The 14,286-nt window shown below is 40.0% G+C and overlaps 1 protein-coding gene and 1 long non-coding RNA gene across 5 annotated transcripts in view; one reads left to right on the top strand and one right to left on the bottom strand.

The window, feature by feature from the left end:
- Nucleotides 1-8,780, bottom strand: part of LOC144375429 (uncharacterized) — a 183,993-nt gene extending 175,213 nt beyond the window's left edge. For 2 of the 3 annotated variants that reach the window (XR_013435268.1, XR_013435267.1), the window contains exon 1: nt 8,324-8,780. This is a non-coding gene — a long non-coding RNA (uncharacterized LOC144375429). Of the gene's footprint in view, nt 1-7,929 lie in introns of all 3 variants that reach the window. The other variant, XR_013435269.1, reaches the window with a different exon arrangement.
- Nucleotides 8,215-14,286, top strand: part of Met (MET proto-oncogene, receptor tyrosine kinase) — a 109,725-nt gene continuing 103,653 nt past the window's right edge. Inside the window, exon 1 of one of the 2 annotated variants that reach the window (XM_005332278.5) lies at nt 8,215-8,786. The gene's annotated coding sequence lies outside the window, so the exon portion shown is untranslated. The remainder of the gene's footprint in view (nt 8,787-14,286) is intronic. The other variant, XM_078040329.1, reaches the window with a different exon arrangement.

Raw genomic sequence — 14,286 nt, 5'->3', positions numbered from 1 at the left:
GAAATAATATTTGCAAATAATATAACCACATTCTCCTGTACATCATCTCTAGTCTACCTATAATACTCAATACAATATAAAAACTATGTCAATAGTTGTTAGGCTTTATTATTTTGAGAATAATGACAAGAAAAACAAAGTCTATACATACTTAGTACAAATGCAATTTTTAAAACTTTTTTCAACCTGTGGTTGGTTGAATCTGAGGATGCAGAACCATAGTTACCAAGGGCTGACTGTGTTTTACTTATTTTAATGACTTCTTAATACCTACCATCCAGATCTTCTTTATCCATCTGTGTAGCACACAAGAATCCTTATACATATTCTGACCCTCACCTAAATTTTTTAGCCTCCTTTTCTGCCATAATCCCAAACACACTATATCCCTATCATTCTAAATTCCTTGCACAGCATTAGGTAAAACATTATTTCAGACCTGTGCACGGGCTCCCTCTTCTAAGATTTCATTTGATCATCTTCATCTACTTGCAAAGATAGTCACCTGGCAAACTCCTGCTCACAAGAAGATGAAGTTCCTATGTGGTCTTCCTTGCAGGGCCTTCCACATCTCCTCGCTTCCTCCTAATGAACCAAATTAGTCCATACCATTCTCGGCACAGTGGCGAACTCTTGCCATGTTATTGCAGGTGTGCTGATTTTAGGCTGGTCTTCAGAGCTGGACTGAGACCTGGGTGCTAAGGACTACACTCATTCATTTTGGTATCCCCAGGCTCTAACACTTCCCTGGCACACTGAAAGGGCCCCATAAGCAATTGGTTTAAAAAATTGATGGATAATAAGATTGACATATTTAAAAATCTTACTCCATATTTACAGCTACTTCCATAAAAATTATGATTCCCACAAAATATAGGTTAATGTTTACAAAAAGTAAAGGTAATCCAGTATGTGTAGATGGCCAAATAATGAAATTCAGTCTAAATCTTGAAATGGTCTTCAATCATATAATCTCATTGACAGATTAATAAGATTATTTCAACATCTCAATTTCAGGCTGGATACATTGGTGCACACCTGTAATACCAGTGATTTGAGAGGCTGAGGCAGGAGGATTGCAAGTTCAAGGTCATCCTCAGCAATTTATCAAGGTCCTATCTCAAAATAAAAAGTATAAAAAGGCCAGGAGATGTAGCTTAGTGGGAAAGCACTGCTGGGATCCATCCTCTGTACCAATAATAATAATCATCCTCATCTCAATTTCACTGGTACTGTTTAAACATCCTTTTGATCTGTCTTTGGAATGTGGAACAACAAAGGAAATGTGGTTTTTCTTAACTTTGTGGTGGCAAATCCATTTTGTTAACAGTAGCACTGGGAGAGCCAATGGTCCTCGATATCAGCTCTAGCATGAGGAGCTCAGACCAAAGCAGATGGATCAGACACTTCATGGAAAGTTTTAAAGAGATATCTTTTCTAATTCAGGTTATAAACTACTTGAAAGTTCCTTCAACATAAGCATGAAAGTTTGCAGATGATTTTATTGGATCTGACAGTTTTGTCTAGAGGTTAGTTTACAATTGCCTCTTGGGAGCAGTTTGGTTGGATTTCGTTGGATTTTGTAAGTAAAGGAAGGAATGTTTATAATGGGCCAATGAACGGGAAACCCTAAGCAGTTTGCATCACTGCCAGCTTTCTGAGCATGACCTTTGACTAGTCACAGTTTGTCTGTGCTTTTATTTTTTTAATTCATCATTGGCAAGTCAAGCTTAGGCCAGAGTTACTGCCATTTCTCCGATGTGTTTGAACATATATTAATAGTAATTGTGTTTAGACTCTAAGGTTGTTAAACAAAAGGCCAAACTCTAGCCAATGCAAAAAAAGTGTTGGAAAGAATTTTGCTGTAACCATCTTCATTATATTTCAAAATATATTAGTCATGTGTAATAGTTACAATGACCCTAATCAAACCCTTCAAACATTTCACCATTACTATTAAATTTTGTAGCCATTTTAAATCACTTAATTTACTTTTGGACTCACCAAATATACCATTCTTAAGTTGATTATTAAATTATTTGATTTGGAATAGAAAAAAAAGAATTGTATTATATTTGGACAAGGTGGTAGTTAATAAGAACCACACGCTGAAGTACTTTCTTTCTAATATAATGTCCCCCTTCATACAATACAATTAGTGAATTGTTTGGTATATTTCTCTAAGTGAGCTGGTTCCTTTAAAACTTTGGTTGATACTTAATATTTTAAAAACTATTTTCATCAGACTTTAGGACTGTTTTTTATAGCTGAAGAAACTGATCCTGGAAAATACTCATCAAGTTAGCAGTAAAGTCTAGAACTGCAGTAATTATACAAACTCACAGACACATTTTGAGAAACTCTCCATAAAGAAATGCTGATCAACAAAGGAAACACATTTATTTTTGTTGGGGCATTATTTCCCAAGATTGGCTAAATCCATTTGTAATAGTGCCAAGATTTAAATTAACTGATAGAATGAATAAGCTAATTGGGAGACAATGGTCTATAATGCTATGCTGTATAAAAATGGAAATTTTCTTTCACCAAATGCTCTTACCAATTTACAAGGTAAAAGACAGAAAAAGTAAAAGAAAGAAAAATGAGGAATATAACCTTAGGGAAGGAGGTAATGAAAGGAGAAAGAATTATGAGAGCAGACTTCCAGGGACTTTTGGAAGACTTGACCTTTGTTCCTCATCTTCTAAGAGGACAGAAACTCTCCAAAAGATCCTCTTCTCAGACTCCAGACTCTCTGTCATCCAGGGCTTCCTTTTCTCTCTCACATTCCCTAGGTTCCTGCTATGGTTTAGACATGGCTTATCCCCCAAAGATGGAGACTTGGTCCTCAATGTGGTGATCTTGAACTGGTGGAACCTTTAAGAAGTGGGTCAGTGTGTGGTAGGTAAGTAGGTCACTGGTGGCACTACCTTCACAGGGGTGTAACGCAGGTCTCACGGAATGAGTTAGTTCTTGCTACAGTAGATCATTATAAAGCAAGGCAACCCCATGCTCCTGGCCCCTTCTGCACGAGTTCCGTACCTTTCCATTTCTCTGCCATATTGTGATGAGCCAAGAGGCCCCTTGCCAAAGGCTGAACAGATGAAGCCTCCCAATCTTGAAATTTTAGTCCCCTAAACTATGATTCATATAAAACTTTCATCTTCATAAAGTCTTCAGCCTTTGGAGTTTTGGTATAGCGACAGAAAAAAGACTAACACAGTTCCCAAAGGAGAAATTAGGGGTTATAAAACAAGCATAGAAGAAAGAGCATCCTTTTTTGTACACCAGAGGTCTCCGTTCTATGCATCCCCAACTCCCTAGTCTACTCAAGACCCTTGTTTCAACCTGTGCAGTGTTTTACACATGGGCAATATAGGGGATAACAATACCTTTATTTTTCACTTCACATTGGTCCCCAGGCATCAGGCAAGCAAAGGAGTGGCCATGTCTTAAATTATGGCTGACTTTGTTGACTAAGTAAAAGGGCTGGGGGGAAAGGCAGCCTAAATTCAGCTTCTCCTAGTCAAATGACTTCATCACTCACCACAGGGTCAGAGATAGTTTATAATCATTGCAAAGGGAAGTGCAGTTGTTCTAGAAGGAGACAGACTCAGGCCAGTTGTGTAACCTTGAGTAAGTTACATGATCTCTCTGAGCCTCCTTTCCCTCATGTAAACCAAGAAGGATGCTACCTAGTCTGGAGTTCTGTTATGAGGACATGTGAACTCCAAACACATGACAGATACACTACAGACATTTGATAAGTGAGAGCTAAATACATTATATCTTTGCCTGGTTTTAGAACAGAGACAAGAAACTGAATACAAAAAAAAAAAAACAAAAAAAAACGAGCGAACCAAATCACTAACAAAAGGGCAGCATCCTATTGGAAGAGTAATTTATTTTTAGTTTTCCTACCTAGAGTTTGCTAGGTCTTCTGACTAAAACTGTGATACTTGCAGCTTGTAGCCAAGCAGTCTTGTACTTATCCTCAGTATTGAATATGCTGAGTCATATTTTTAGGTAACTTAACATTATGTATTTATTTTTAGAGCCTAGCCACAAGTACACGACCAATACAAATCAACATAAAAGCAGTTCATATTAAAAGTGCCCATTTCTAACTCTCTCTAGCTGGCACTGCCATTCTTTAAAGTGAGATTTCCTAAAATGTGTTATCTATAAAACTAGTTTCAAAGAAAATTGGCACCCAAGATGTTAAGTGGGGGTGGTGAGCACTCCATGGTCAATTAAGTTTGGGAAGTGGTAGGGTGAGTGAGGTTAAGAAGGGTGTTGTTTCGGCTTTGATTTATTCTACTCTGATTTTCCACATGAATTTTCAGAGCCTTCAATATTCTAATTTGTATGATGAATGTCTAAAAAATTTACAGGAGTACTATATTTCCAAATTTTGTTTGCACACAGAAACAATATGAATTGCATTTTGACAACAGAAAATTGACATTGTCTTAGGCACAATAACATGGATAACAGGGCAGGGGACACAGCAGAGAGAAGGAAAGAACCCCAAAATGAATACTCTAAGGCAGGAGTCAAAATCCTAATGCCTACAGGAGAGAGCAGAGGAAAAGGATACAATACAAGAGAAGATGACAGGTCAACGGCAAACTGCAGAACACGTGTTCTGTCTACATGATTCAAACTTGTTAAAAATATTCAGTGGCCTATGACTGTCTGCAGGCCATAGTCATCACAGGTTGCAAACATGAAACCCCTATTCTAAGGAGTTTGCTTTTGTTTTCATTTCATCAAAAGCACTAAGTAAATGAATTTAAAGGGTATCTTTGAAGATACAAATTCAATGTTTGAAGCAAGAGCAAAAAGGATGTGGCATATTTCCAGCAGGAGGTACCTTTATCTTTCTCTTGATCAGAGCTACCATTGGCCCCATCTCAAGGTCGAGAGATGAGTTCTCAATAGTTTAGTATTATGTGTTATCCACAAACATGTGGATATGGACAGCTAATGATTTCTAACCACTTATATTTTGCCACATACTATTCCATGTGATTTACTTCTAGCTCCTCATTTAATCTTCATTTGACCCTATTATTATCACCATTTTGCAGCCACAGTACAGGGAACTTACTGGCTCATAGCAAGAAGCACAGAAGGAATTGAAATGCAAGTTGTCTGGTTTTTAAACCCAGACTCTTAACTACTATGTGAACTCACTCTTGCAAATGTCTTGCTACTCATCCGAGAGGTATATCCATCTTTAATGCTTTTTCTACAGATGACAGAAACCCTGGATAACAGTGTCTGAAACAAGTATTTTTCCACCAAAGAATTTAGAAGCAAGTACTCACTGGCATTGGTGTTATTGCTCAGCAATGTTGGTGCCAATATTTCCTTTCGTGGTGGCAAAATGGCTAGTTTCCTATTGGGCATCATATATGAAATCAAGAAAATAAGGAAGCCAGGTGCAGTGGTGCACGCCTATAATCCCATCAGGTCAGGAAGTTGAGGCAAGGATCAAGAGTTCGAAGCAAGCCTCAGTGATTTATCAAGATGCTAAGCAACTCAGTGAGACCCTGTCTCTAATAAAATACAAAGTAGAGCTAGGGATATGGCTCACTGGTTGAGTGACCCTGAGTTCAATTCCTGGTACCCTCCTCCAAAAAAAAAAAAGAAGAAGGAGAAAGGTTAGCATCAACTTCTCAGGTCCCTATAATCATGAAATTAAACCCTTTCTAAAAGGCCTCATAAGCTTTCACTCTGTACTTCATTGCCAGTATGACATCACATGGCCATGATCAGCTGCAAAGGAGTCTGGGAAAACAAATATTTATCTTTCCCAACATGAAGAGTGGAGGGAGAGAAGGGAAAACCTAGTTGGGAACAGGTGCTGGGTTAGCCAGCCAAGAGTGCCAGCCACAAGTGATTTGGATTGGTTAGGAAAATACCAATAGAACTTCATCATACAGTGTGTCACCCATGCTGTGGACCCCAAGAGAGTGAAAGAGCAACAATTAAAGTTTGCTGCAAAACCAGAACTAAGTTTTAGAACTCCTATTATGTTTTAGAATGTCTGCATTGCCCAAAATGTGGAATTATTTCCAACACTTTCCCCCATTAAATCTATCTAGATAATGTGTAAAGATTATTTGACTTTCACACAGATTCTTTTTGTTATGATAATCTTGGTTATTTTTATAAACTGTTACCTCCTTGTGGTTAATCAAAATGATTTTCAATCCCATTTCAGAACAGGATTGAAATTTGTCAGTAACTAGAAACTAGGAAACTTCAGTGTAACAAATATGTACTACATTGTTTGAATTTATAATCTATTTTCTAGTTTTCACTGGCTTTTCTGAGTCTTTCTACAACTTTAATTGTACTTTTTTCTTTTATATTTTTGTCATGGCACTCAAACTCAAAAAACCTGTTAAGGCGACTACATAATTCGATATAAAAATCCAGTTAACATATTGCTATGGAAACCAGGAAATAGAAACAGCACTCTAATCATTCATTTGGATTACTATGGCTAAGTGTGTGTGTAAATTCATGTATTCACCTTTTATTAAAAGCTATTATTGAAATCAAAATTAACTGATCTGTCCAAAAACAGGCCCAGTGTCCTACATCCAGTAAATCAGCATTTTAGTGTAAACTATAATTGTTTTAAGTTATGCCATGCAGTATTACAAAATCTTTTTTTTTTTTTTACTTTTTAAAAAAGTTGTTAGTAGGTCTTTATTTCATTTATTTATTTATATATGGTACTGAGAATCAAACTCAGTGCCTCACACATTCTAGGCAAATGCTCTACCACTGAGTCACAACCCTAACCCCACAAAATCTTCAGTAGAGGCATGTTGTTTATCTAGTCTTGCCCAACTGAGGCCTTTGGCATGGTGTGAGGATACCTGCATTGGTATTTGAGAGACCTCTCTTACCTCCAGCTGTGTTACCCCCCTAGGAATTTTAGAAACTATAAATGATTCTATGAGGACTCCATTAGTGTAATGGGGACTTTCTTTTTCTACAGAATTGGAATAATAAGATAATCACTTTTGTGTATTCAAATCATTCTGTAGTCTCTGGTAATGTACCTGGCACACACTAAGTTCTTGGAAAATGATAACTAGTCTTACTGTATTTTCCTATTCTCCATTCTATAGAAAATAATGCCTGAACCTGCATAGTAACTGTTATTTTGTCCCATAACTGCCAATGAAAAACAGATCCACCTCTCATACCCTGCCATTACTGAAAAAGCCCTTATGAAACTTGGAAAGAACTTTTAAGTTCTAACAGGTAATGGAGTTCCTTAGATCCTACTACCTTTAAGTGTTTGTTTATTCTTGTAGATCAATGCCAATTTTTACAAGTAAAATACAAAAATGTATCTTAACAAACGAATCCTAATTCAATTCACCAAGGTTCCAAAACCCTTTAAAAAGAGAAAGTTGTACCAAGAAGTGAGAAGTGGGGAGGGAGGGGGAAAGTGCTGGGGAGTGATATTGGCCAAGTTATATTACTATATTGTGTGCACCTACGATATGGATATGGAACGACAAATCACGTCAATATGTACAATTATAGTGCACCATTTTTTTAAAGGTGGAAAAAAAAACATGCAGACTGCCAAAAACTGAGAGAGAAAGAGAGAAAGAAAGACCTGACACTTCAACATTTAAGAATTAAACTTTTGTTCGGTTTTGTTTGCTTACTGCTATTTCCTTAGTTATTCAATCGGCCTACTTTTGGCTACAGGGGACAAAAAGTTAAACTGAACCCTTTCGGAGGTTAAACTCCTCTGTTGTTCTTCCTTCCAGAAATCAGAGTTATTCTATTAGGGGATAACGGTTGCATAACGCAATCTTTGGGACAATCGTCCATCCACTCCTACCACTGTCTCCGACAAAGAATTCCTTGTTTCCGCGGTGCCCAAACCTGTCTGCATCCAGGCGTACGCCCAGCGGCTAGTGGAGGAGTGGGAGAAGCCGAGGTCAGCGCCTAGGGATCTTCCCACTGGCAACGCGCTTGGGTGAGCGGAAGGTGCGGGTCGTGCGCTCTGCGCTCCGAGCGCTGACACTGAACGCCCGAGCACCAGGAGGGGGAGACTTGGTCCCGCTTATCCCCCGCTGTGCTAACTTCAGACTGCCTTAGCTGAGGGCGGAGAGAGCGCACAGCCAGGGCAAGAAAACTTCTCCACCTACAAAGTTTCACCTTGCCGTGGGCGGGGGAGGGGCGGGAGGAAACGCGACCCCCGCGGGGCCAGGCGCGGCGAGCAGGCGGCAGGAAGGGCGGGGGCCGGTTTCCCCCTCTGGGTGGTGCCAGTCCCCACCTCAGCGGTCCTCCGACCCGCCGACGAGGCGGACGAATTGCGAGCGAGACAAACATACAGACACGTGCTGGGTCGCACGCGCGGGCGGGCGGGCGGACGGGAGAGCTCCTGGGTCCCGTCACCTCGCGGTGCCTCCCGTCTGGACGCGCCCGGGCCGCTGCGGGCCGCGCGCGCCGATGCCCGGCTGAGTCACCGCCGGGCAGCGCGCGGCTGCCTAGGGGCGGAGGCAGCGCGGCCGACGGGCGGGAGGGGCGCTAGGGCTCGGCCGGGCCGCAGGTGACCCAGAGGCCCTAGCCGCCCGCGACGCTCCGAGAGCTTTGTGACCAGATGCGGAGCCGGGCGGAGGGCGCGAGCCAGATGCGGGGCGACAGCTGACCCACTGCGAGGAGGCGGGGAGGCGCGGAGCGCGCGGGTGGTCCCTGCGCCGCTGACTTCTCCTCTGCCGGTTCCTGGGCACTTCAAGGTAAAAAACTACAGCCCCCCTTAGATCCCGCATCCCACCTCTCTTCTGCTTTCTTTGTTCCCCTAAGAGACCTGACTGCTGTTCCAGAGGACAAGACCGCGGATGTGGGAGAGACTTTAGGGGCTTCGGAAACTGAAGGGATGTAGACAGAGGGAGGTGGGAACTAGAATTGGACTTGTCGCTTTCAGGGGTTGTTTCTGATCACCTGTGCGACTTGGGCGGGAGAGGGGCCGCTGGGGCCATAGGCGCTGAATGACTGTTATGGCCCAGCAAGTTTCAAGGCTGTGATCTGACTCAGCCCTCACAGAAGGGATCCGGTCACCCTGTCCAGGGTGATGCAGCTGGCAAGGTTTGAGCCAAGCCATTTCCTTGTTCTCAGCTCTGATTTATCTGTATTATGTGAGGGTCTTTCCAAGGGGCAGGTGTTTCTGGGACGGTGAGAATTCTTCATTTCTGGCAAACACACAGGGCTTGTGATCCATCGTTTTCAATCATACCTTAGCTCTTAAGTGAAATAGATTAGAACCAGAGGTCCGTGGTTCGATTGGTGCTGGTGTTGACCCAATACTGAAAGCACCCATAAAAAGTACAATGCAGAATTTACTCCAAAGTGTGGTGGTTTCTCGTTTCATATCTCTTATGTTTTAAAAAGAGCCATTTGCTATTTGGCAGTTGGAAAGGGTTCCTGGGGCTCACGCATGAATAGTTGCCTAGTGGATTTTCCCTTATCACAGTTTTATGTTCAAAGGAGCTCTTGAGCAGAATGAAATATTGTCAACTCTCTTAGGCAAAATAATCAGGATACTTTAATTGCCAAGTTAAGATGGCCCGTGAATATGAGAGGATTGGAAAAGCCGAGGCAGGAGAGAATATAGACTGAATTTTAAGAAGACTGTTCACATTTTGTAGCATTGGGTGGAGATTTATTCTGTGGTTTCCATCAGCCAGACACATGCACATTGCCATGCAAATGAATTCAGAAAAACATTATTTTCCTTTACAGCTAAACTATTATAGCTGACTAATGAATTTTTTCTGCATGAAGATGATCTGAAAATGATGTACATTATGATTCTCTTTGCTACTGGGACATAAATTGTGCTTTTATGTGAACAGTGTAAATGATGCTGGGATTATTTGCAGGTATATAGCTTTCCTTTCCAGCTAGAAGCTTCTTGGGCTTTGTTTGCAACCCGTCAAAATCCATAAAGGAACAAAGATGAGGTGCTTTGGTTTCTTGTGACAAGTCTTTTACATTCAATTTTACTTTTTGAACTGATGAATGACACAGGTAATATTTACATCATTTGTAAGAAATTTTTGTAGTACTAAAAACGTGTCTGATTGCCTATAAAATATACTGGTAGTTTAAAATTTGTGTTCAGTTTTCAAACTTAACAGAGCATAAGCCAATAGCTATTAACTTAAACATATCTTGTTTTGAGTAAGATGGGATTTATGACAGATAGAAGACCGTCTGTTGCCTACTCCTTTTTCAAAGATGCTTTGTTCTTGATCATTTGCAATACGGATTTACATTTGATGCTTTCAGAATTAGAGGATGAGGTTTATCTGAATAATAAAAATGTACCAGATGAACCATGGCCAATCACTGTGAAAGCTCAAAACTAATATTTTCACTACTTTTAAACCTACAATCAGAGAAAAATAACATTTTTCTAAGTAGAGGGAATTCCTATAATTTATAAATTCATTTTAAGACCTTATAAGCATATACCCTACAGTAATCTTGAATTTTCTTTTTAATGAGGGCTTGATTTCTTAATACATTTTAAGAATCAACTATTGTAGCTGTTGTCAGAAACAAATAGTTCAAAATAGGATTGGTCTAGTTTTTCTTTTGCCAATCTGTATAATAGCCCCAAGTGAACTTTTCTTCTCAAATATGGTTATTTTAATGTGAATAACTCTGAAGGACACTTTCCTTTCAGGACACACACTTTGTCTAGTGGCTACATCAAAGCAATATTAAGGCAGCAAACACATTCAGATCGCCTCCCATCTCTCTGCTCCTTCCTTCTCATCCTCTTCTCTTTTCTTGGTCACAACCCCTTCCAAACCCTCTGTGTCCACATTTCTCCATTCCAGTTTCCCGGTTTCTTCTTTACTGTCATTACATTTAGTGATTCTCATCAGAGCCATCTATGCTTTCTTTTCCCCCGTCCCTGAGATTTCCCTTGGTTTACTATGTTTGTTCATGGGACGCCTAGTTTTCTTATTGTGCTCACTTAGGGGAAGAAAATACATGCAGAAACTTAAATGCCAGGGAATTTGTTTCTTTTTCTTGGCTGATGTATATTGGAACTCATGTCTTTGACACCAAGCCCTCAGGGCAGAGTTTTCTGCATGGGCTTTTCTCAGTGCAAAATAAATAGTCAGCTCTTAGTAATAAATGATAGGTACGCTGACTAATGTCAATTCAGGATTACTTTGATTCTCTGTTCTTAACAGACACCGAGTTGCTGCCAGGCCCACATTTGCCTCACCAAAAATAACTGAACTTTACTTTGAGTATCATATGTGCTGGGTACTAGGAGAATGTTTTTTTAAAGGAAGAAATGAATGATCCGCCTATCTGCCCTTGAAGGGTTTACAATCTAGTTATGCAGACAGGCATCACGTGCATAAAATGGAGTGCAAATCCATATAATCATTAAGGGGACATTATATGAGAAAGACAGTAAGAATATTCCCATTTGCTACTAAGTAACAGAATTTTTTAAAAAAATCAAAAGATTGGAGTCTAGGGTTGGGGTTGTGGCTCAGCAGTAGAATGCTTGCCTAGCGTGTGCGAGGCCCTGGGTTCAATCCTCAGCATCACATAAAAATGAATAAATAAAACAAGGATGTTGTGTCCAACTACAACTAAAAAATAAATATTTTTTTAAAAAGATTTGAGTTTAAAGACTTTAAATTTTTCAAGCAGCTTCTTCATGTATCATCTTTCTGATACTGGGAGCTGGGTATGACTGATATTAATAGCTTAGTAGTCCCATATAATAGTCAAGGAAACTGAACTTGAGCCCAACCCCAGCCTCTCGATAGCACCACATACCCAAGTCATCAAGCCAGGCTCACTCTTGGAGAAATTTGCCAATGAGCTTATCCAATGGAATCTGTAAGTTAGTGATAGATGATGAATCTAACATTTCCTGGAGTTTTTCTCATCTCCTCCCTCTCTATTTCTCCTTTTCTCTTTTTGTAGTAGGACATACCAAGTAAAGGCCTCATTCATATGTGTGGGGCGTTCTCCTGTTATCAGATTAAAAACTGTGAGTAATTTTGTAATCTGCACTTCCATCAGAGAGCTCATTCTCAGATATCTCTTCAGCTGTGTTAAACAGTTTAAAATATTCCCCTTGGGTTTTGTTTCAATAAAAACATCCAGTAAAATCTGACTACTTTGCTTTTCAAGGGAAAAAAATGAAGAAAGTGTTTTTATAAGCTGTAAAATATAATTGAGAGAAAAATCACACATGTGGCATTATAGCCGGAGGTGTGAGCACTGTGAAATGGGGAACAGTTAACTTTGCAATCACACACAAAGGCATATGCATTTCTTCCCGTGATTGTGTAAGCATGTGCAAGTGTGTTTATGCAGGTTACTCTTGTTGATTTTAAAATCTGTGGTAAATTATGTAGCTATAGGCCTCCCAGAAATCACCTAAAGACTCTGGGCCATATACATTATATAATGGGTGATAGAACTTTAAAATGTTTCTTGTAATATAATGAAGGAAATGCGGTTAGAGAATTACCAGTTCTAATGAGAGTCAGGTTCTTATACTCTGAAAATGTGATTGAGGATTTAAGTCATTCATGCAGAATGATTTGTTGAGCACCTACTAGGCTTAGTTCTAGATATCGGTGTTTTAGTAAAGAATAAAGCAGAAAAACAACTTCTGACCTCATGATGCTCTCTTCTGTTGAGGCAAGCGAACAATAAACATGCAAGTCAAATGTGTTACATGTTAGGTAGTGATAAGAGCTGCACAGCAGAATAAAGTGGTGAAAGAGAATAGACACCATCAAAGCTTAAGAGGGGGTAGGATGGTGATAAAAAAAAATTCAGTAGCAAGGTCAGGGAAGGCCTCACATCAAAGGTTTGAGCTAGAACCTATGGAGATGGGGGTGAGTCATGTAAATATTGGGAGCACTCCTCAAGAGTTCCCTTCTCATCTTGTTGTTTTTTTTTTTTTTTTCTGGAATCATGCAGTGAACAGCTTACACAGCTGTTCACAGAGTCTCTGGTTTTAGGGGCCGGGGAATCTGGACAATGTCCACCACAGTTACAGTTTCAAAGATGAAAATAGAGGGGCGACCCATACCTCTTGGTTTATGAGGTATGGAAAGAAATGTACAGCATTTCTCTACATTCCCCTGAGCCATGTTCCATCAGAGATATTGGTCCATTTGGACCTCCTTCTTATTTTCTATACTGTGAGCCTAGTCCAGTGGGATTTGTTGAGAGTAATACCACCGCCTTGGTTGCTGATCCCTTCCAAAATATGAACCTAGAGACAGGAAAGGAGGCGATTGCTGATGTTGTGCAGCCTCTGTGCCCTGCACTTCTCTTTTTCTTCTCTTTCTCTTGCCTTTCCAGTGTTAAGGAACCACGTTTGATTTTCTTCCTCTTTTCCTCCTCCCTCTGTTATGATCTATGTCCTGAATGAAAATTTGGAAATAGGTAACTTAAAGGAGCAAAACTAACCATTTCACTAGCAGCTAGTTATTGCTTGGAAAATGCCTCACCTGAAGGGACAGTCACCATTTGGCATCATGAGAGTCACCTTAAGGCTTAGGATGAGAGGCCCAGGCCCAAGCAGTACTTGGCATCTTTCAAATTTTCTTTCTTTTTTTTTTTTATTGTTGGTTGTTTAAAACATTACATAGTTCTTGTTATATCATATTTCACACTTTGATTCAAGTGGGTTATGAACTCCCATTTTTACCCCGTATACAGATTGCAGAATCACATCAGTTACACATCCATTGATTTACATATTGACATACTCAAGTCTGTTGTATTCTGCTGCCTTTCCTGTCCTCTACTATCCCCCCTCCCCTCCCCTCCCTTCCCCTCTTGTCTCTCTACCCCCTCTACTGTAATTCATTCCTCCCCCTTGTATTATTTTTCCCTTTCCCCTCACTTCCTCTTGTATGTAATTTTGTATAACCCTGAGGGTCTCCTTCCATTTCCATGCAATTTCCCTTCTCTCTCCCTTTCCCTCCCACCTCTCATCCTTGTTTAATGTTGGTCTTCTTCTCGTGCTCTTCTTCCCTAGTCTGTTCTTAGTTACTCTCCTTATATCAAAGAAGACATTTGGCATTTGTTTTTTAGGGCTTGGCTAGCTTCACTTAGCATAATCTGCTCTAATGCCATCCATTTCCCTCTAAATTCTATGATTTTGTCATTTTTTAATGCAGAGTAATATTCCATTGTGTATAAATGCCACATTTTTTTTTATCCATTTGTCTA

The sequence above is a fragment of the Ictidomys tridecemlineatus genome, chromosome 2, assembly GCF_052094955.1.
Source record: "Ictidomys tridecemlineatus isolate mIctTri1 chromosome 2, mIctTri1.hap1, whole genome shotgun sequence".
In the NCBI taxonomy this organism is placed as follows: Eukaryota; Metazoa; Chordata; class Mammalia; order Rodentia; family Sciuridae; genus Ictidomys; species Ictidomys tridecemlineatus.
This window is presented reverse-complemented; position numbering and strand designations above follow the sequence as displayed.